We start from the raw sequence: 22442 nt of genomic DNA, 5'->3' as shown, positions 1-22442 counted from the left end.
TACCAGGTGGATCCTGGCATTGAACTCAGGTTGTCTGGGCCCAAGACAAGTGCTGTTCCCTGGACCCTGCAGCAAATTCCCACCGGCTAGTCACCTATAGTCTCCCTTATCTCACCTTTGTCTCCTGAGCAGAGGTGTTTATACCGGAATCCCAGCACGTCAGTGACAATAGCAGATAATATGAAACTTGGAGAAACACCTGCCGTAGCCAAAAAAGAGCCTGGTTCTGATAATTCTGTTTAACATCTAGAAGAAAGAGAGTGAACATTTTAGGTGGATGTATAAAAGAAGCTAGAAAGAACTTGGAGGTGGTTGGGTATTGCTTAAAGGTCACTGAACACACAATGCTAAAATTGGGAGAATAAAGCTCAACAAGGGAGATAAGGGCTCTTCCGGAGCTGGGAAGAGATCAGGACCAAAGATACAAGGATCCAGAAGCAGGTGAACCAGAAGACATCACGCACAAAGCTCCACGTGCTGCACTGGGTACTCAGCCCCTTCCGGTCCTCCTGGAGGGTGCTGGGTACCATGGGGCCTTTAAGAGGAATGGGGTCCTAGCTTAGGGCCTGGTGCCCCATGTTGGACTGTCCGTACTTACACAGGATTGTTGTGGAGAAGAGGAGGTCTGGTGTGCTCTAAGGCCACTACAGAGGCAGTATGAACGCATGCTGGGGTCAGCAGGGCAGCTGGGGCTCTACCAAGATGCTGGGCCAGTCAGCACAAGAAAGAGAGCATAAGGATGGTGTGTCTCTTGGAGGCTGGGACACCTAGCCGGCCGCTGGTTTTACACAGGCAAATGCCAACAACTCTCAAATGTCTGTTTCCAGCTCAGACCTCGCTCCCCAGCTCTAGACTCATTAGGTGACGTCACACACTTAGATATGTCATCAAAATCTCAAACTTAGGGCTTCCCTAGTGGCGCAGTGGTTGAGAGTCCGCCTGCCTATGCAGAGGACACGGGTTCGTGCCCTGGTCCGGGAAGATCCCACATGCCGCGGAGCGGCTGGGCCCGTGAGCCATGGCCGCTGAGCCTGCGCGTCCGGAGCCTGTGCTCCGTAACGGGAGAGGCCACAACAGTGAGAGGCACGCGTACCGCAAAAAAAAAAAAAAAAAAAAAAATCTCAAACTTAATTTATTTAGAATGGAACTTGTAACCCATCTCTCTCAAATCGGTTGCTCAAGCCAGACTCCGGGCATTGTCCCCCGGTTTCTCCCTCCTCCTCCCTCCCACATTGAGTCCATGACCGTGTCCTATTGCGCTCCCAAATCCATCCATTTTTTTTCACCTCCAGGGCCATCTCCCTAGTCCTAGCCCCACCACCTCCCACTCAAATCATCTATTTCCCACACATATATACTCTGCTATCACAGAGCAGCCAGAAGGACTCCGACTCCCTCCGTCTCTGCATATTTTGCTGCCCCGCCCACAGAGAAACAAGTAGGAACGACCAGGATTGGAGAGGCACACACTCTGATCAGTGGGGTGTTGCCTTTGGGATAAACCACTCCCACAGAAGCCTTCCTTGCTCTTCTACCTCAAGAGTGACCCTGGAAAGCCAGGGGACGGGGAGTGGACTTGGGCTTCTGAATAAGACAGGTGTCCTTTAATTCACAGCTTTGCCCCTCACTGTCTGGGTGGCCTTGTGCAATCTACCCAACTCTCTTGAGTCTCTGGTGCCACTAAGAAAGGGGTCCTGGTATCAACTTCATGGGGATTTTGTGGGCATTAAATAAAAATCACAGAAAGAAAGCCCTTCATTCAGGGGTCAGCCCATGGTAGATCCCTGTTGGTAGGCTTGGTATTTCTAACTTCCTGCCCACTGGGTTCTCAGGCCGGAGAGAGGAGACACTATAATTAGGCTGTTCTGCTGTGGAATTCCTCAGAGCCTCGTGCCTCTCTTTTTTTCCTTCCATTGTCTCTCCCTTCCTTTCCCACCCACGGTTTGAAGCTGACTGTTCTGTCTGCAGGAAGTGTGTTAAACGAGACAATGTTTGTGTTCTCGCCTCATCCCAGGGCTTTGCTGGCATTTCTTCTCTTCTGGTCCTTGGGGAACATCAGAAATGTGGTCAGATGTGCCTGCGGACCGTGTTAACAGGCACAACTCACACAGTTGTTAGAAGAGAAATTTCATGTGCAGAAAATAATATGAGTGATGTATTCACACAGGCATGGATTTTAGAGATGCGGGTCTGGGTCCACTTCCAGCACTGTTATTGGCTGTGAGCCCTAACCATGCTACGTACTATCTTCAAGTGTCAGTGCCCTCATCCGTAAGACTTTCAGGATTCTGATTAGAATAATGAGAGATAGTGTTTTGAAAATTCTGGACAAGGTCAGTCACATTGCAAATGCTTGATAAATGAGCATCTAACATAGCACTTGGCATTGGAAACACATAGTGCACAGGCCCAATCTAGCCCACTACCTGTTTTTATAAATAAAGTTTTATTGGGGCACAGCCACACCCATGCGTTTACATATTCTCTATTGGCTGCTTTCATGCTACAACAGCATATTCGAGTGGCTGCAACTTCCTGTCAGTTCCTTTGTTTTCATCTAGAAGTTAGAGGTCTGCTGTGGACCCAGGACACAATAGCTATGATGGTTCTGGGGTACCTCCAGCAGCTGCTTATTTAATGTATCAGTTGGGATTAAATTCAACTACATTTTAAAAAAATTATAGTGGCTTAAACATGGTAGAAGCTGACTTATCTCTCATATAAAAGCCTGAAGATGGGCAATCCAGGGCTGTTCTTTCCTATAAAAGACTCAGTGACCTGGGCTCTCTCACCTTGCCACTTGCCCTAGAATGAGACCTTCCTTTTCACAGTCCAAGACGGTGGTTGAAGTTCCAGCCATCACATTCTCATTCCAAGTAGCTGAATAAAGAACAGGATAAAGAAAAAGGAGCAAAGTGTGTGCAACAATTCTTTTTAAAGACAGTTCCCTGCAGCTGCCACCTGACACAGCTGCTCTCGTTGTTCTCATGGGCACACTTAGTTGTAAGGGAGGCTGGAAAATGGAGCGTTAATCCAAGTGACTATATGCCCAGATGAAAACTGAGGGGTTCTGTTTACTAAGGAAGATGGAGAGAACAGATATTGGGGGAAAGCCACGGGGTGTGCATCCCTTCGGATTGCTTTAGCTATAAACGGCCAAAGCCCAGCCTTCAATGGTTTAAGCTACTAGGACTTTTATTCTTTAATTATCAAGAAATCCAGAGGTAGAGTGTTTAAGGTTTGCCTCAGGAGTTCCCCATGTCATGCAGCACCCATGCTTCCATGCTGCCTCTTCAGTGTGCTGGCTTTACTTCCCCGGGTGTGGTCTTCTGGTGGCAAGACGGCTGCTGCAACTTCAGGCATCAGATCCCCATACCCTGCCCCAAAGGGAGGAGTGAAGAGGTAGTGGAGAGGGCTTCCTTCATGTGTTGGAGTTCTTGTATTCCCCCCAAAGTTCCTAGAAGCTTCCCCTTCCATCTCCTTTGCGAGCCCTTGTTCTCATGACTACCTCTGTACCAATCACCAGCAAAAGGAAACGGGCTTGCCATGATTGGCTTACACGACCTGCTGCCTGAACAAAATTAGGACTCTGTTAACAAGGAAGAAAAAGGAAATGAGCTGTGAGTAGAAATGCACTAGAACGATCCACTATTATCTGGGAGGGGAGTGAAATATTAATTGTTTCCCTCCTGCCTCTAGGAACCTGATAATTTGATTCTTCCCAGATGAAAGGCAAGGAGTAAATTGAATGTGGATCATATTCTCAAGCTTCTTAGAGCTGCTGTTTATTATCAACATGTTTTGTATCATTACCAAATCTGGAATTAGAGGTAAAACCTGCCCCATAAATCTTTAGCGTTCAGCTTTCAGTTCAGTATGCTGGAAGGTGCTGCCTCCACAATGCTCAGAGCTATTTTCAGGTGGATGTTCTGGACAGAAAAGCAGCTTCCTAAAAATAGTTTTGCAGTGGCAATCCTACATCTCCTGGAAATGATGCACCTTATCTTGTTGATAGGGTCTGCAGTCTTAAGGCAGGGCCATCCACCCTAACCCTAACCGGACTGCTGGTGATCAGGAGATTAAATTCCACTCCACTGAAAATAGTGCTCAGCCTTCCAGCAGAGCCGAAACAATACTTTGCAATGTTACCCATCAAGCAGGATAATTGAGAGGAGCAATGGGCAGACCACCCCTGGATTTGCAATGGAGAGCTGGAAGCTTAACATAATAGGCAAGTTGGCTCACTCAGATTTTATCCAGATCCTTCCCCCAGAGGAAAGAAAAAGGAAAGTGATGTTCCTTTATTAAGGTATAATTGACATGCAGTAAACTGCACATATCAAAAATGCAGTCTGGGGCTTCCCTGGTGGCGCAGCGGTTAAGAATCAGCCTGCCGTTCCCTGGTGAAAGACAAATATTATATTATATGCTAATACTTATATGTGGAATCTTAAAAAAATGATACAAATGAACTTATTTATAAAACAGAGGGCTTCCCTGGTGACGCAGTGGTTGAGAGTCTGCCTGCCGTTGCAGGGAACACGGGTTCATGCCCCGGTCCGGGAAGATCCCACATGCCATGGAGCGGCTGGGCCCGTGAGCCATGGCCGCTGGGCCTGAGCGTCCGGAGCCTGTGCTCTGCAATGGGAGAGGCCACACGGTGAGAGGCCCGTGTACCGCAAAAAAAAAAAAAAGTGGTTGGACCAATTAACATCCCAACAGCAGTGTCTGTGAGTCCCATTTCCTTCACATCCTCAGCAACACTTTGCAGGGTAGATTTTTTTAATTTGATACATTTTAATAGATGTATAGTTTTATGTCATTGTGGTTTCCATTCAAATTTCCCTAACAACTAATGATGTTGAGAATCCTCTGGTGTGCTCATTTGACATCTATATATCTTTTTTTGGTGAAGTGCCTGTTCAAATCTATTACCCACATTCGAATCTTTTGCCCACTTTAAAAAATTGTCTCATTATTAAATTATGAGACTTCTTTATATATATGACATATAAGTTATTTATTAGAAATATATCTTGCAAATACTTTATACCAGTCTTTGGCTTGTATTTTTTTTAATATTTATTTATTTACTTGGTTGCGCCGGGTCTTAGTTGTAGCTTGCTGGCTCCTTAGTTGCGGCACATGGGCTCCTTAGTTGTGGCATGTGAACTCTGAGTTGCGGCATGCATGTGGGATCTAGTTCCCTGACCAGGGATCGAACCCAGGCCCCCTTCATTGGGAGCACAGAGTCTTAACCACTGCGCCACCAGGGAAGTACCTGGCTTATATTTTTATTCTTCCAACAGTGTCCTTCTAAGAGCAGAAGTTTTTGGGTTTTGTTTTTTAAAAATTTTTATCTATTTATTTATATTTTGGCTGCATTGGGTCTTCACTGCTACGCACAGGCTTTCTCTAGTTGCAGCGAGCGGGGGCTACTCTTCATTGCGGCACACGGGCTTCTCATTGCGGTGGCTTCTCTTGTTGTGGAGCATGGGCTCTAGGCATGCGAGCTCAGTAGTTGTGGCTTGCAGGCTCTGGAGTGCAGACTCAGTAGTTGTGGTGCATGGGCTTAGTTGCTCTGCAGCATGTGGGATCTTCCTGGACCAGGGCTTGAACATGTGTCCCCTGCATTGGCAGGCAGATTCTTAACCACTGCACCACCAGGGAAGTCCCTGAGAAGAAGTTTTTAATTTACATGATGTTAATTTTATTAAATTTTATTTTTTGGTGTCATATCTGAAACATCTTTGTCTAACTCAAGGTCAAAAAGATGTTCTGTTTTTTTCTCCAACTTAATATTTTTAGGTTTTTCTTTTAGATCTATCATCCATTTTGAGTTCATATTTGTATATGGTACAAGGTATGGACTCAAGTTCATCATTTGTGTGTGTGTGTGTGTGTTTTCCAATTGTTAAATACACTTTATTGAAAAGACTAATCTTTCTCTATACTACATGCACCTTTATTTTAAAAAAATCAATGGTCCACATATGTATGGGTCAGTTTCTGGGCTCTCTCTCTCTTCTGTTCCATTGATCTCGTTGTCTAATTTGAGACCAATACCACATTATCTTGATAACTGTAGCTTTATTAAGTCTCGAAGTCTGGTAGTGTTAACCATCTAGTTTTGTTCTTTTCCAAGTTGTTTTAGCTATTCTAGGTTCACTGCATTTCCACAAGAATTTTAGAATCAGGATGTCATTTTCTACAAAAAACCTACTAGAATTTTAATAGACATTGTTAAATCTGTAGATCAATCAAGGAATAATATTAATCTTGACAATGCAGAGTCTTCCAACCCATGAATAAAGTTTAGCTCTCCATTTATTTGGGTATTCTTTAATTTCTTTAGCAATGTTTTATAGTTTTCAGCACACAGACCTTTTCACATCTTTTGTCAGATTTGTCCCTAAGTATTTTATAATTTTTGGTGCTGTTGTACATGGCATTTTTACTTCAATTTCCAATTGTTTGTTACTAGTAGATAGACTTACAGTTGATTTTTTATATTGATATTATACCATGCAGATTTGTTAAATCCATTTGTTAGTTCAAGTCGATTTTTTGTACATTGTTTTGGATAACCTATGTAGACGATCATGTCATTGTGAGTAAAGAACATTTTATTTATTTTTTCATTCCAATTTACATCCCTTTTATTCCTTTTTTTTTTTTTTTTTTTTTTGCCTTTTTACTTTGAGTAAGACCTCCAGTACAGTGTTGAATAAAAGTTGTGAGAGCAGATTTTCTTGCCTGCTCATACTTCTCTAGCTCTTTTTAATCTCTGGTTGCTCACTTTAGCTCCCATCTTACCTATCTTAACCTCTCCTTCTCCTGAGCCATCGTCGATCTCCTGGTATTTGATTTGACTCTACCCATGATCTGTTACATTCCGCCCTAATTTCTTTTCTAGATAGAACTTGACTCTCTACTTATGATACTGTTCCCATACAGACTATATTCCACATATCTTTTGTGTTTTGCCAGCATCCCAGACCTGATGTTCCACAGGGGAGAAACCCGGTATAGACAAAGCAGGACTCCAACAACTAAAAGTTTCCACCACCACTTTACAGGTTTTCAAAAAGCTGGAGGGGGCATGTTCTTTAACAGGTCCTCCGAGAGTAAGGTGTAAAGCGAGAGCACGCCCTAATGCGGGTGTTTGTAGTTCAACTCATTCATTCCCTGTGAGAGGATCTACCTGGGAAACAAGTCATGAGGTTGCTTGTGGCAGGAAGCCAGAGCAAAGGGAGGAAATTAGACAGTAGAAATGGCCAGAACTGCAAGAAGCTGGCATACCTGTCGTAGTTGGATTCCCCATAGGCAGACCCTGAGATGAGGATCTGATGAGGGAGTAGGGGGTGCAGGACCCAGAAGGGCAGGAAGCTGAGCTGGGAGTGATCTCAAGCAAGGTCCCGACCAAGACGGTCTCAGCCTGACCCCGCCGGGAGCTCTGGAATGTAAGTTTTGTTCTGGAGTGGAAGGGACACCTCAGAAAAGAGAATGGGCTTGAATCCACCCACACCCATTAGTCACTGGCTAAGGGCCACGGTGGAGAAGCAAACTCCCAGGAGCTCCCAGCCTTGCCTTCGGGCAGGGCTGGCGGGTTGCAGCAGCCTGAAGGAGCCCTCCAGAAAAACGCTGCGCGCCAGTGCAAACACAGGGCAGGCAGGGAGCACACGAGAGTGGTAGAAAGGGGTCTGAGGGCATGTGGACAGAGCACTGACGTGGTCCACATGCACTTATTCCAGTAGAGGGTACAGGCCCGAACTTACAGACGGCCTCCCATGACCAAGCATAGCTGCCAGGGCTACCAGCTCCCCACCTGTGTCTCTTTACTCCACCACTCCCGGTATGGATGTGGTAATGGGAGCTTAGCGCCTGCGTCTGTTACATTCCAGCCCTCAACTTCTGCTCTGGTCTGCTTTGTGTGGTCCCCACATCTCCATCAGAGTGCATTTACCGGTGTGACCTCACTGTCAGTGCATCAGAGTCAGACCCCCAAACCCGCGCCCCCAGGAAAACTCAAAAGGCCTTCTCTGTGTTGCTGCCACTGCCTCCTTAGGATCCTCTCTGCACCTGTAATTTGCTTGAAATATTTCAGTCTTTATCAACTTGGATGGAAAGCCAAGCTCCTTTACCCATTTCCACAAAGAGCCCACTGATGCCCAGGGCTCAGCGGGGGTTCAGCTGACCTAACTGACCTTGTGGGGAATACAGGGAAGGCGCCACAGTGCAGAGCATAGCATCCTGCCACTTCCTTTTCTTCTCTCTCTACTTCCCTCTGGGGATCATGGGTAAGTCCTGTTTTGGGCCCTGCATGGCATATTCTGAGGCTTAAGCTTGTCCTTGGGCTCTCCACGTCACCCCAGTGGCCCATCAATATATTCCTTCCACATAAATACAGTGCTCGCGCTAGGAGGAATTATGGGGCATAACAAGCTTCTTTCCACAAGCCTGCTTCTTAAATGGATTCCTTTTTCTTATTTGTGTGTCTTACCCTGGTAGATTCTTGCCCCGTCATCATTATGTATGAATGTATTTATTTCCTTACTAATTTATTTTCATTTCTCTGTCATTGTTCTAGACATGTCTCTTATAAATCACTTATGTTTGGATCAACCTGGGACTCTCTGCTTTCATTTATTATCATATTTGATATGAAGATGGACATAGTTGGTCTTATTTCTTTCATCCTAGTTTATGTAATCTCTTTGGGATTTTTATGCCTCCTTGCCTTTTTTTCTTCCTATCTTTGGCCAAATGTTTTGTGTGCTTGTTCTTTTTACCCAGGCGATTTGAAAGTTGTTAATTCTGTTTTTAATGGGTTGATGGTTACCCTTATATTTCAAAAAATAGTCGCTCCTATGTCCTTTTATCAGCGTCAGGAATGCTACAGGCCCTGCTGACCCTCTCCATGGAAAGTGAGAGACCTACTACACTTGCCTATCTTTCCCACCTATGTCCACCTCCAACTTCCCAAGATTTTTTGGTATAACCTTGGCTTTCAAATCGAAGCTAATGATATTGTTTAATTATCAATCTTTTTCTTTTCACAATTATTTTTATATTTGCCTTGTTTCCTTACAAAATTAAATACTGAATTAATTATATTTAATATTGTATTTAAATATTTTATTAATTATTTAGACAATAATTCAACTTTTTTTCTATTAAGCAAGCTTCTTTTTTCTTTGCCATTATATCAATAGTTCATTACAGGGCTTCCCTGGTGGCGCAGTGGTTAAGAATCCGCCTGTGAATGCAGGGGACACGGGTTCGAGCCCTGGTCCCACATGCCGCAGAGCAGCTAGACCTGTAAGCCACAACTACTGAAGCCCATGCACCTAGAGCCCGTGCTCCGCAACAAGAGAAACCACCGCAGTGAGAAGCCCGCACACCGCAACGAGGGGTGGCCCCCGCTCGCTGCAACTAGAGAAAAGCCCACAGGCAGCAACAAAGACCCAACACAGCCAAAAATAAACAAATAAATAATTTTTTTTTAAAAACCACAGGAAAAAGAAATAAAGTAGAGAATCACACTGAATGCTTAAAAAAAAAGTTTATTACATGATATTGAATATAGTTCCCTGTGCTCTGCAGTAGGACCTTGTTGTTTATCTATTTTATATATACTAGTGTGTATCTACTAATCCCAAACTCCTAATTTTATCTCTCTCCCCTTGTGGTAACCGTAAGTTTCTTTTCTATGTCTGTGAGTCTATTTTTGTTTTGTAAATAAATTCATTTGTATACTTTTTTAGATTCCACATGTAAGTGATGTCATATCACATTTGTCTTTGTTTGACTTACTTCACTTAGTATGATAATCTCTAGGTCCATCCATGTTGCTACAAATGGCATTATTTGATTCTTTTTTATGGCTGAGTAATATTGCATTGTATATATATATATGTAGCACATGTTTTAACTCTATCATTGCTCACCCCATTTCTTTCATATTTTATTTTCCTCATGCTTGAGTTCTGTATTGTGATTTGTTTCCAAGATCACTGGACTACTTTTTGAGGAAACAGGATGAAGGAAAAGGAGTGAGTTACATCCTTCCGGAGACCTTGTCTGTCTGGAAATTCCTCCCCCATTTGCCTGGCCCCAGAATCGTTCAGTTGCTATCTGTAACATTGCTTCATTTGCTTCTGATCAAAATAATGAAATAATGTCAGCGTGATCATTTTGTTTTATCTATGTGGTTACTTGTAAGATTTTTTTCTTTATTCTTAAATTTTTAAAAAATGTTCCAGGATATTTCTAAGTGTGTGTTCTTTCTTTATTTTAATTTCTCTGATACTTGGTAAGCCCTTTTAATCTAAAGATTCTAGTCTTTCCAGCTCAGGAAAATAGCTTTTATTACACCTCCTGAATCAATTTTTCTTGACTCTTTGCTCACGATCTCAATCTTTTTACACTTACAGGAAATCTTTGTACCTTTCTGAGTAATCAGATAATTTATCAAACCATTTTTCAGAATCAATGAGTCTCTTTTCTGCCTTATCCACTATGCTATTCATGCTGTCCGGAATGGTTTTCTAAATTAAAGAACTCATGTTTCTCATCAGAAAGCAATCTACCCTGATTTCAGATTTCCCCCTTTTCCACAGTGCAGTGTCCTCTTGACTCTTACTGAGAATGCAAATTAGAGGGTTTTGTGTCCTGGGGATGCAGTTCCCAGGTTGTTTTCAAGGTTGCAACTTGCCGGAAGCCTGCCCGTCTTTAGCCCCTGCAGGAGGTCTGGGGGTGCTTGTGTCAAACATGGCTGCCACTGTGCCCAGGAGATGGGGACAACCAGCTGGGGAGAGACCCATGCAGTGGGAAGGTTCACTGCAAACTGAAAGCTTCTGTTCACAACGCCCAGCAACCCCAAGTTTTCTGGAGTCCTCTAGTCTTCTCTTAGGACCACTGGCAACCTTAGGCAACCTCATTTAATTAACCGTACCGATCACACACACGAGGGCGGGTGGTGCGCCCCACAGCCACTCGCTCCCTGTGATGGGCACTGGTAGTCTGCTCAATCATTCATTCATTCAATATTTATTGAGCACCTCTTTGTACCAAGTCTGGTTCTACACATTGAAAATATGATGGCAAAGTTGGTTCTGTCCCCCCATAGTGCTTTTATTAGAGTGGGGAGATAGACAGTGTACAATAAATAGATGCTATAGTATCAAGGAATTATAAGGGCTATGAAAAATAAATGCAGAGTAAAAGCCTAGAGAAAGAAAAAGTGCTATTTTGGTAAGGATGGTCTGGAAAGGCCTTTCTTAGGTTTATTTGAGCAGCAACTAGAATAAAGTGAGGAAGTGAGCCCGGAGGATGTCTGGGGGAGGAGCAGTCCAGGTGGAGGGGAGAGCAAGTGGAAAGGCCCTGAGGTGGGAGAGCAGTGGGTCTTCCTAAGGGAAAGCAAAGAGACCAGTTTGGCTGACACTGCACAAGGGAGCACAGGGACAAGTTGTGAAGGGCAGCATGCTACATGGTACTTGCTTTATTAGTCCCACGTGCATCTGGGCCATTCTTGGGCTTCTTATGAAAAGGCTACATCCTTCAAGATGCAAGGCCTATCCCTTGGCCAATCAGGGACATACCTTATAGCAAATAGCGTCTCAGCAGCTCAGCCCCAGCATGTGGGGTTGGAATTACTCCTGCTGAGCCGCAAGCATGGTATCTGCTGTGATGAATCCTCTGGCCACCAAAGGGCCCCACCCCCCGTGTCAGCCTTTCACTCATAGCATCGTGTTGGGCCAGCCACCCACCCTCTGTTGTCCACACGCCTGGTGTTAAGCTTCAGGCTTCTTGGCCTGAGCCCTGAAACTGCTGAGGATCCACTACACCCTTGCTCTGGAGAGGAACCACGTGATGCTGTGCACTGTGGCTTCAGCAGGGGGTAGTTAGCTTGGCTAGTGGACTCATCTCCCCATGGGCTCAGCCCTCTCCAGCTTAGAGCACCACCTACTGCCTCTGCTCTTTTGGGCTCTCCTAAGGTCTACCAAAGTCTAGGTCACCCTGGCAAGCCTCTTGCCCTAGAGTCCTGTCCTTCACCCCAGCCCTCATTCTTGCCATTCTTTCCTAGCCTTCTCTGCCTCCTACAAGCCTGTGTGTCCCACTCCAAGCCAGCCTGAATTTTTACAACTGGGCACCTACCACCCTCACCCTGCTCTGCATTCAGGCTGGGTGATATAAGGGGATGAAACCACATCCAGATCTTTTATAAGCAAAGAAACTTGTAATTAAGGGGAAACACAAGGTAATTTTTTCAAAGGAGAGTTACTAGGATTGAGCAATCGTGTGCCTCCCTCTGTCCCAGCAGACCCAGCCACTGAATGACCTTTCTTAAAGGTCTGGGCCTTTCTGAAAGTTTTGGTTTATGTCATACAGAGGTCATACACACCTTGAAATTTTATAACTCCAATATTTGCTTGAGACTACTGTTGACAAGAGCTTACATCCTTTCTCAAACTAAATAGATGGATAAATATCTATTGATTTATATCAAGATAGATTTATGTCAAGAAATTCTGCCTTTGTATTCATTTTGCAGAAATCTATATGGATTTCTCATCAAAATCTTTTGACCAGTCTTGCTAAACGTTAGAATCTTTTCCAAACCACCTGGCATATTATCAAATGAGCAACACCTAGATGAGTTTTAGGGTCAACATAGCACAAAAATTGTCATCTATAGTAATACAGAGTTTTCTCTTCTATGCCATTTTTAAGGAGAAAACAAGGTATTTCTATAGCTTACAAATAAACTGATTTGCTGAGACAAGTTTCATTACTTGCCACCCACCTGCACCCATATAGGCACCTGTCAATCAGCACAATCTACACTGTAAAGCCACACAGTTAATAGTATTAATTGATCATCCTGTAGGCTGCGTCTCAAAGAAGCTAAGTCCAATGTAATGTGAGACCAGCATGGCAGGTGGCTCAGGCACATCTCATCCGGCACGAACTAGTTGACCTCTCCTATGCCTTAACAATCTGATATTGCCAGTAGCAACAACATAACGCACTTGCAGAGACTCAGAAGTGCCTTCAAGGTCTGTCTTGACTTTGTATCACCTTCCAGAAAGGATGGTCTTCATAATAAGTCCATTTGGCTTGAATTGATTCAACGATTGCTGTGTGTGGGAGAAAAGGATCTGAATCAAAGGATCCCCAGGTGGGCTGGAAACTTGTGTCTTGTGTTTGGAGCCAGCCCACCGTGGATTATGAAAACTTAATCTTTGATGTCACAAACAGCAGCTGCTTTGACCAGTTAACTTTAGAAGATGAATTGACCCAGGATGTTCTAAAATTCACAACATAAGCAGTAATTTCTCAAAACGTTTTCTTGGTAGTAGAAGGGGCACAAATTATTAATATCCAACTTAAACAGCAGTAGTTCACAGGCTACAGATTCCATGTGTGAAATTTAAATCTCTGAGCAGTGACTGATGGTGCTGGGAAAAGTGCACCTTCAGTAATCCCACAACTCCAGCTGTCCTAGTCTTATTTAAAGCAGGGACCGTGAGAAACCCTAACATAGCATGTGTTTTTGTCCCACTGAGGGCAATGTAAGCAAAGTGGAGATCCCAATAACAGCAATAATTTACATTTCAGTGTCACAAGCCTGCACCTCGTGCAAAAAAATCTGTCCACACCCTGCTCCTCCAAACTGCAAAGGTCACACATATGCTCTCGAATAGTTGCCCCTTCCTCCTCTCTGGTCCCTTCATTGATGCTCACCGATCAGGAAGCCACTTAAAGGTGGTACCACCACTGCCTTCCTTCCAGGAGGACCCCGTTGTCTTCGTTTGGTTTCCCCCAGACAAGGATTCAAGCAAAATCCGAAGTGCCCATTCACATCTCTTGTCCGCTTTTCTATAACAACAACTATTTCTTTTTTTTTTTTTAACATCTTTATTGGGGTATAATTGCTTTACAATGGTGTGTTAATTTCTGCTGTATAACAAAGTGAATCAGTTATACATATACATATGTTCCCATATCTCTTCCCTCTTGCGTCTCCCTCCCTCCCACCCTCCCTATCCCACCCCTCCAGGTGGTCACAAAGCACCGAGCTGATCTCGGTGTGCTATGCGGCTGCTTCCCACTAGCTATCTGCCTTACGTTTGGTAGTGTACATATGTCCATGCCTCTCTCTCGCTTTGCCACAGCTTCTTATTGATCTGAAAAACACAGACACATATACACACACGTACCTACTCTGGCTAATAATCCCTTTTGTATCAAATACGTTGCAAATATTTCTTTTGCCTGTAACTTTTGCCATCTAACTTTGTTTATGGGATTATTTTTATTGTTGTTCAGAAATTTTGTATTTTTATAAGGTGAAATTTCTTAGTTTCCCACTGCTGTGGCTTTTTGGAGTCTGTTTCTTGCTTATGAAGGCCTTCACCCAAGCACTGTTGGGTTATTTTTAATGAACTGTCCCGTGCCTTATTCTAATAGCATTACATTTTGTTAAGTTTAAATTCTTAATCCTCTTCACTTATATTTCTGTGCATGGTGTGGTGTAGGAGTATGATATTGTTTCTTTCCAACACCTTTATTGAATGGTCCGATCTTTTCGCTACTTTTCAGCATAATCCTATTACAGAAAGATTCAACTATGAGTATACACCACACACAGTGAGTCCCTGAATGTAGAATACTTGCAAACTATTCTGAAAATACAGTCCATATGTAAAGGCTAAATATATGAATATGTAACTAACATTGTGTAATTATTTCTTCATCTATCCCCCACCTTATTCCAGAAAGAATCGTGCATAGGATTGTGCATTAGAAGTGGCCAGTGGAATATACTAGCTGGGCTGAGTTTGCATCATCTCCAGTTCCTCCACCGAGCTCTTGTGTGTGAGGCATTCTAGGAGGTCCTGCCCTGGGGGGACTTGAACTGGGCAGGCTCTCATTGCAGGAACTTTCTGCTTGGCTTCCTAGTATATTCAGCAAGTGCATGGAGCAGTCACAGAAAAAGAGCCAAAAATGTGTCCTTGGCTGTCATTGGGTGAAGCAAGTAGGGGAAGGTGGGGGGGGGGGACAGCAATTTCCTTTTCATTTTGCCGCATGGGGCTTTAAGGGTAGGAAAAAGGCTTGGAGCATGTCACACTGATCCAGGAGGCAGAAAAGAGAGCACACTGTGAGGCAGAGTCCCTGCTGGCTGAGGGTAAAGAACAGCCCAGGAATGCTTTTCCTGCCCTGGGCCAGCTGCACCTGCTATATTTGGGATCAGTCTTCTGGAGGCAATGCCTCTGCAGGATTCACCCAGGGAATTCCTGGGAATTTCCACCCACTTCCTCTCCTCCAAATGGCAGCAAGTGGCTTTTCACCCTAAGGGCATTTGTGTTTGCATTTGGGTTTAGGATACATTGTTAACTTGCCCAGGCTTCTCAGAGAATCCACAGTCACAGCCGTCAGCGTCTTTTTAGGAATGCAAGTGAAATTTCCTTGAATGTTCTATTTTGTGTATGTGTGTGTGTGCGCACGCGCTTGCGCTATTTTTTGTTTACTGTCGTTTTAAAAAAAAATACCATGTTGAATGTTTGAGGGCAGTGACTTCGGTACTAATTGCAGACATATAAGAAAAGGAGAAATAGTCATGCAGACAAATGCACCTAATAGATGAGATGGACAGCTGTTTGGTGAGAGTGTGCCCTGTGGGGCTCAAAGGGGGAGGGAGGGAACATCTTCAAATTCACATTGGGAGGAGGAGTAGGGGGTAGGTCAGGAAGGGGGCTCTGAGGAGGTGATCTGGTCATGGTTCTCACTTCCGTTGTCCCTGCCAGGGAGGATGCTCACCCTGTATTTCCTGCCCTAGCAAAGCCTTTCCTGTTAATACCACCCTTTGTTGCAAGACTTGCAAGCAGACCTTATCTGCAGCCTGCGGTAGCCCTTGGGACATCTGAGCCCGCCTCCAGAGTGCCCCCGCTCTCCAAGCCTGCAAGACAAAGAGAGGTGCTCTATAACAGCTGTGATCATGAGATGAAGGGGAACATCCCTGACCCCTGGCTTCGAGGACCCCTTTGGCAACAGTGGAGGGAGCTTGAACTCTGAGGCAGACACCAACCAGGAGCTCAGCAGGAGGGTCAGTAATAACGGTTGGAAGGGAGGGGCCTAGGAGACTGCTATTCCATAAGCACACTGGGTAGGGGCTCTGCATTAAAGATCACTCAGAGGGTTGATTGCAAAATGAACAATGATAAATAAGTGTGCAGTACAAATGCTGTGCCAGAAACTCTATAAATTCCCTCAGTCCCCCCATGCATTATCATTCCCATTTTACAGATGATGAAACTGGGATGCAGAGAAGCTCAGGGGCTAGTCAGTTTTGAATTCAAACCCATGTCTTCTCCCCACAAGTTCCTCCCGCTCTACTGCACGTGGGGATACGGGATTATATTTCAAACCAGCGGTTCTCAGCCTTTCCTGTGCCGCCACCTCGTCTGCATTCCAAGGCTCGCACATCAGTGACTTCCCAGATTTCACACAGGGATTCCTCACCAGAAACGCAGAGAGGAGGCCGTGTCCCCACCTCCACCCCTCTGCAGGGAGGCCCATCAGATACAGAGGGGGCTGTGTGCCTGGTTCACACTCCCCAGAAATTCCAAACTACCCTCCAGGCCACTTGAGAAGCACTGATTCAATTAAGCTAATAGATACAGGGCAGGTGACTTAATTTCTGCCCACATAACGGCCATTTCCATTCCCAGGGACAGTTTTGGATTAACACTTGACACTCCCCTCTGCGAGCTTTTATTCCTTGTTTCCTTTTAATGTGGGAATTTATCAAAGGACTACCTTTTCCATCTAGAACATTGACATCCAGGGCCAATGGAGGTACAGATAGTGGGGTAAGAGGAGACAGGGACTCTGGGGCTACCTGGGAACAGAGAGTGAAGAATTTAAAGACTGAAAAAGGTGTGAGTTGGGTTGGGGGCAGGCTCTGCCACAGTGACAGGAGAACAGGAGGGCCCCACAGTAGATGATGATGGTGTCCCAGCCACATCCCCTCCAGTCCACCCTGGAGGATTCCTGCAGCCAGCTAATGGCCACTTGCTGATGGCTTCCTGGGCCTCTTGGCCTGAGGGCATCCTCTGTCCATAGGCATGTGCTGAGTCCACATTCAGATCAGGCAGGAAGGACTGGGGAGTAAAAAACACCTCAGAAAATCTTTCAGCCAAGGAGGAATGGGAGCTAGTGAATAGAAACTGCAGTTTCCTCTGCCTTGGTGAGAAATTCTGAGGTATGTTCTACACTGGTTCCCAGAGGTCCCCACAGAGGTGACATGCCATTAACACCCCCTGAATTGTCCTCTTTTCCTTCCCTGTATCACTTCCCCCTCCCACATAAGCCACCTACACCCAGGTTTTTGTCTTAGAGTCTATTCTGGGGAGACCCAAATGGAGACAGGCACCTGCGTCAACACTTTCAGCCCAAGCCCTTTCTCAGGCTTCCATTCCACATACCAGGTGCCTCCAGGACACCCCATCACATCCCCACCAGACGCCTCATCTTGCAGTGGGAACTAACTTCTCCTTCCTCTGCTGAGTCAACTAATGGCATGGAAGTTCTTTTCTATGATATCACCTCCCCCTGACCTCAGATTAATTCCAGTGACCCAATTTGGAGAAAGTGAAAGCTAGAATCGGGTCTTTTGCTCGTGTATTGGGGGAGGAAAATCTCTCCCTTCCAGCCCCAAGAAATGCTGGTTGCCATTTGTGAGGGTGAAGACAGGTCCCGCTAAGAATGGCTGATGCTGACCTACTAGAGAATGGACTTGAGGATATGGGGAGGGGGAAGGGTGAGCTGTGACAAGGCGAGAGAGAGGCATGGACATATATACACTACCAAACATAAGGTAGATAGCTAGTGGGAAGCAGCCGCATCAGCTCGGTGCTTTGTGACCGCCTGGATGGATGGGATAGGGAGGGTGGGAGGGAGGGAGATGCAAGAGGGAAGAGATATGGGAACATATGTATATATATAACTGATTCATCTTGTTGTAAAGCAGAAAAAAAAAAAAAAGAATGGCTGATGCTGTTGGGGCCCCCTCACCCCTTCATGGGCACCAGCTACTCGCCACTGCATCTCTGCCTATGGGCTTTCTCAAAAATCTCAGAAGACTGCATTCCCTGAGTGCCAGGGAATGAACACTCCCTATGAGCAGCCCTCCGCCGACGGCTGGTGGAGTTGTTACCTTGCCCCTCGAGCAGGGTAGCACTGACGTGTGTGTTCTGCATGGTTTCCAGAGCTTCTCAGTGGGATCCAGCTCCAGGCACCCACAGTGAGAGCTGGCTTGATGCCGCCCCTTTTCCTGGCTGTCTTCCCTTCTCTGTGTCACCTCCCCACATCCCCACTTGTCCTTCCTGCATTTCCCAAATGACATTCAAATCCCTGCCTTGGGGTCTGCTTTGGGAGAACCCAAATTAAAAGGTGACAACTCCGAGGACAGAGATAAAATAACAGAAGGGGAGGCAAACCTATTCTTTGTCATCCTTTGAACTCTCGATCAAGCAGAGCCTGAGGCAATATGTTGCTTTTTATTTTTTTGCCTAAACAAATCTGATTTTGTGTGTGTGTCAGTTGGAACACTGAGCCTAATAGATATATCTAAAGTCCTGCAACTGCCACTGAATATTCCAGATCCTTCACAAGGCGGTCCCAGCCTTAGGTTCTCCAGTGTTCTCTTCTCACCCTCCCGCATCTCCAGTCACAGACCAGACTGGGCTCCTTGCCGGTTGCTGAAAGCCTTCACATCCTTTCGGAAGCTAAAGCCATCCCAGCCACGCTGGTGCACGATCCCCTTCCCTGTTGGACCAAACACCACTCAGCTCGCAGAGCTCTGTTCTGAAGCCTCCTTTGCTCCCTCCTGCCAGACTAAAGCCTCCTCCATTTTCTGGTAGGATATGATTCCTCCTTCGTGGCCCTTTCCACGTTCCTCTCATGTTTGTAATAGGAAGAAAAAATCTGCTCATTCAGTTAACCAGCTGTCTTAGATGGGGGTTCTGGGATGCTGCTTTTTTTCTGTTTCTTGGTCTGGATACTCGTCATTCACCTGTGCTCACTTTGTGAAAACTTGTCACACAGTAGGCTTCTAATGTGTACACTCTCTGCCTGTATGCTGTATGTCAACAAAAGAGTTTATTGAAAGATAAAATATCACAGCTCTCAAGTCCTCCTGGCAAAGAGAAAGTCCTTTTTCTCCTGAGGACTATGATACATTTCGTTGTACAACTTTGGGGTTAGGAGATGGGTGAATGACTCACCCGGAAAGAGGGAGAAAAGCCTTGGAGCTTCCCTGAATGGAGAAGGGGTGGTGAGAAGAGACAGAGTGGAAGGGGGACAGCCTTACTCCCGTAGTGCCACTGCTACTCAGCAGATCTCAGCTGTCAATGCACATCTAAGCTCGAAAAATGCAGCAGTGTATATTTTTCTGGACTGTGGTAAAGTGGCTTAATTCCAGGTGTCTACTGACACGGTGAAATGTGGTTAGCACACTTGGTTCAGTAGCTGGCAGTAAAGAGCCCGGAGAGAGAGTGCACTCTAGATTTAGCAGTTGTCAGTGGGAGGACATCGGTTATATGGGGCCAAGAAATTGGTGGTGAAGCAAGTTCAGTTCCTATCACAGGGGCATGGGCATAATATAGTTATCTCAGTGTGGCTTTTCTCCTTTATCGTTCTGTCAATTTCTTGAGGTTGAAGGCAGCAATTGGATGTATAGATCAGTGGACGGATGGATGGGTGGATAGATGGGCAGATAGATGTGTTATCTTTGTAGCTGCCCTCTTTCCTCAGCTCTAAGCACGACGAAGGTACTCAATAAATTTCTTTTGGCATGAATTAATGGAAAATTGAAAAAGATGAGGGACTTGGGATTTCTTGGGTAACCCAGAATTCTCCTACTGTAGAAACAGCCTAACAGTATTTAAAGAACACACATTTCCTAGTTGAAGAGCTAGGTTAAAATCTCAGTTTTAACACTTACCGCTAGTTATGCAACTTTGGACAAGTCGCAACCTCTCTGAATTTCAGTTTCTTCACCTACAAAATAGGTGCCTGAGGAAAGAAGTACTTTGATAAATTGGAAAGTGCTTTTTTCACATTTCTACGTTGGGAGGATTGTTTTCAGGACCTTCCTTCTAAGATGACATAACTCACCTGAATGGTGTAAATTCTCTGTCCCCAGATGCCCCTCTCACCTGTTTGTTGGCTCTGGCATCATCAAGAGTGTCGAAATGCACATGGTCACTGATTTAAATTCACACAGAGGTGTGATTTGGGACAGATTCATTCATTCAGAAAGAGCAACTTTTCTTTGGTGGGAGGACACTGGGAATTTCACTGGGGGTGGGGAGAGGATGCAAGAGAAGGGCTTTATTTCAGACCCATCAAGAAAGGGAACTCACGGGGCTTCCCTGGTGGCGCAGTGGTTGAGAGTCCACCTGCCGATGCAGGGGGCACGGGTTCGTGCCCCGGTCCGGGAAGATCCCACATGCTGCGGAGCGGCTGGGCCCATGAGCCATGGCCACAGAGCCTGAGCGTCCGGAGGCTGTGCTCCGCAACGGGAGAGGCCACAACAGTGAGAGGCCCACATACCGCAAAAATAATAATAATAATAAAAGGGAACTCACGTCTCCTTTGTTCTTTGTCACTGCTGCGCGCTATTGTCATTTTTGTTCCTATTTTGTTGAAGTGGCCAGATGTTACATGAACTTCAGAAAGGAATAAGCCAGGTGTGTCTTCTCAGAAGTAACACCTGCAGGAGGAGCACCTGGGCCCCCTCCTCCAAGCCCTGCACAGTGCGGGGGGTGGGGGGCATGATGTTTGCCAGATGCACCCCCTCAGCCTCCCTGCAGGGCCCTACCCAGTAGTGGGCCGTTACAGTTATCCTGTAGATCAGGCCTTCTGGCTTGGCAATGGCTAAGAATTCCCTGACAGTTTTATCAAAAGGCAGATTCTGGTTCAGAGGGTGGTGGTGGGGCCTAAGACTCAGCATTTCTGACAAGCTCCCCAGATAATGCTGACACTCCTGGGCCATGGCCCCTACTTTGCTTATCAAGACTGTAGATCCTTGTTAAATTAACAAATGAATACGTGAATGAATAATAATTTATCATATTTCCATTGTGTACATCAGCCCCCAGCTCTTTCATCCTCTAGGAGACGCTTACCTGTCTACCCCTCCCAGGAAATTGCAGCCCGTTCCTTAGAGCCAGCTGTCTGACCGGAAGCCAGGATCCGTCTTCAGCCACATGGTCCCGTCTCTACTTTTGAGCAGCAGCTGCGTACCCCTCAGTCTTTCCACCCCCAGCCTGTTCCCTGTAACTCACCAGGTAGCATTTGATGTGAAGATGAAAGGACCAGCACACCTGGGTGTCTGCCCCACTCTTCCAGCTCCACTTCCTCAACATCAATCACTCCAACCTTCTCATTGATCCAAATTCAAAGCTGGGCTACCCAGCTCTCACTGCAACAAATTCTGCTTCACAACTGACCCCGAGGCCAGCTCTGCTGCCCCAAGAAAAGGTGGTGGGGCCAGTCAAGTGGTCACTTCCCTCTGGGGACCAACTCAATGTCCAGCTGACTGTCATTTTCTTCCTAAGACCCCTGGTGCTGCATGGGGAGTATCTGGGAATGGGAAGGGGAGGACCCTGTTCATCTTCAGGGTGTGCTTTGCAGTACACTGCCTGCCAGGTGGTCGGCCTCAGAGCAGCCTGCTGGTACATGTTCTGTTCCCAATCCCTGGTGATAGGATATGTTACGTGTTGAGTAGTATCAGGCATGAACCAAAGGCTTAGCCTCTTGTTTTCAAAGCTTCTTACTGCACAAGAGCCTTCTTCAGAAGGAATTGCTGAGGCCAAGAACACCTCTTCATGTCCAACATCAACCAGATTTTCATCTTTTGAGTTCCTTCTGCTGCATCCCTCTGGGCATGGGGAGTGCTCTCTTTCTGGAGGACTTTGGTTCCCTCTGAACACAACTGATGATTCTTGAGGACATTTGGAAGTCAACAGTTCAACCCATATTTACTGAGCACCTAATAAGTCCCAAGGACAGCCATACTGCTGAGGATACAGTGGTCAAAAAAACGCAGACGCCCCTGCTCTCCTAGAGCACACATTCTACTGGGCAAGGAGAGAAAACAAACAAGTCATTAAATAAATAAGGTATTTAAGTTGGGGGGAGACACGATGTGACTTATGTTTTAAAGAACACACTGGCTGTTACATGCAGAAAGAATAGAGGGGGAGGGGCACAAAGACCAATGGGAAGGTCATTCACCAGAGAGCTGATGGTGGCCTGGACTAAGGGAAGTGGCTGGATTTAGACGAAACCTCCACTTGGTGGCAGCTTTATCACCCTACCCCCTACAAAGTCCTGCAAAGATGCCTTAGTGCAGGAAGTTACCAGCCCTA

The sequence above is a fragment of the Grampus griseus genome (genome assembly GCF_964374135.1).
Source record: "Grampus griseus genome assembly, chromosome: 10".
NCBI classification, from domain to species: domain Eukaryota; kingdom Metazoa; phylum Chordata; class Mammalia; order Artiodactyla; family Delphinidae; genus Grampus; species Grampus griseus.
Note: the sequence above shows the minus strand (reverse complement) of the source record.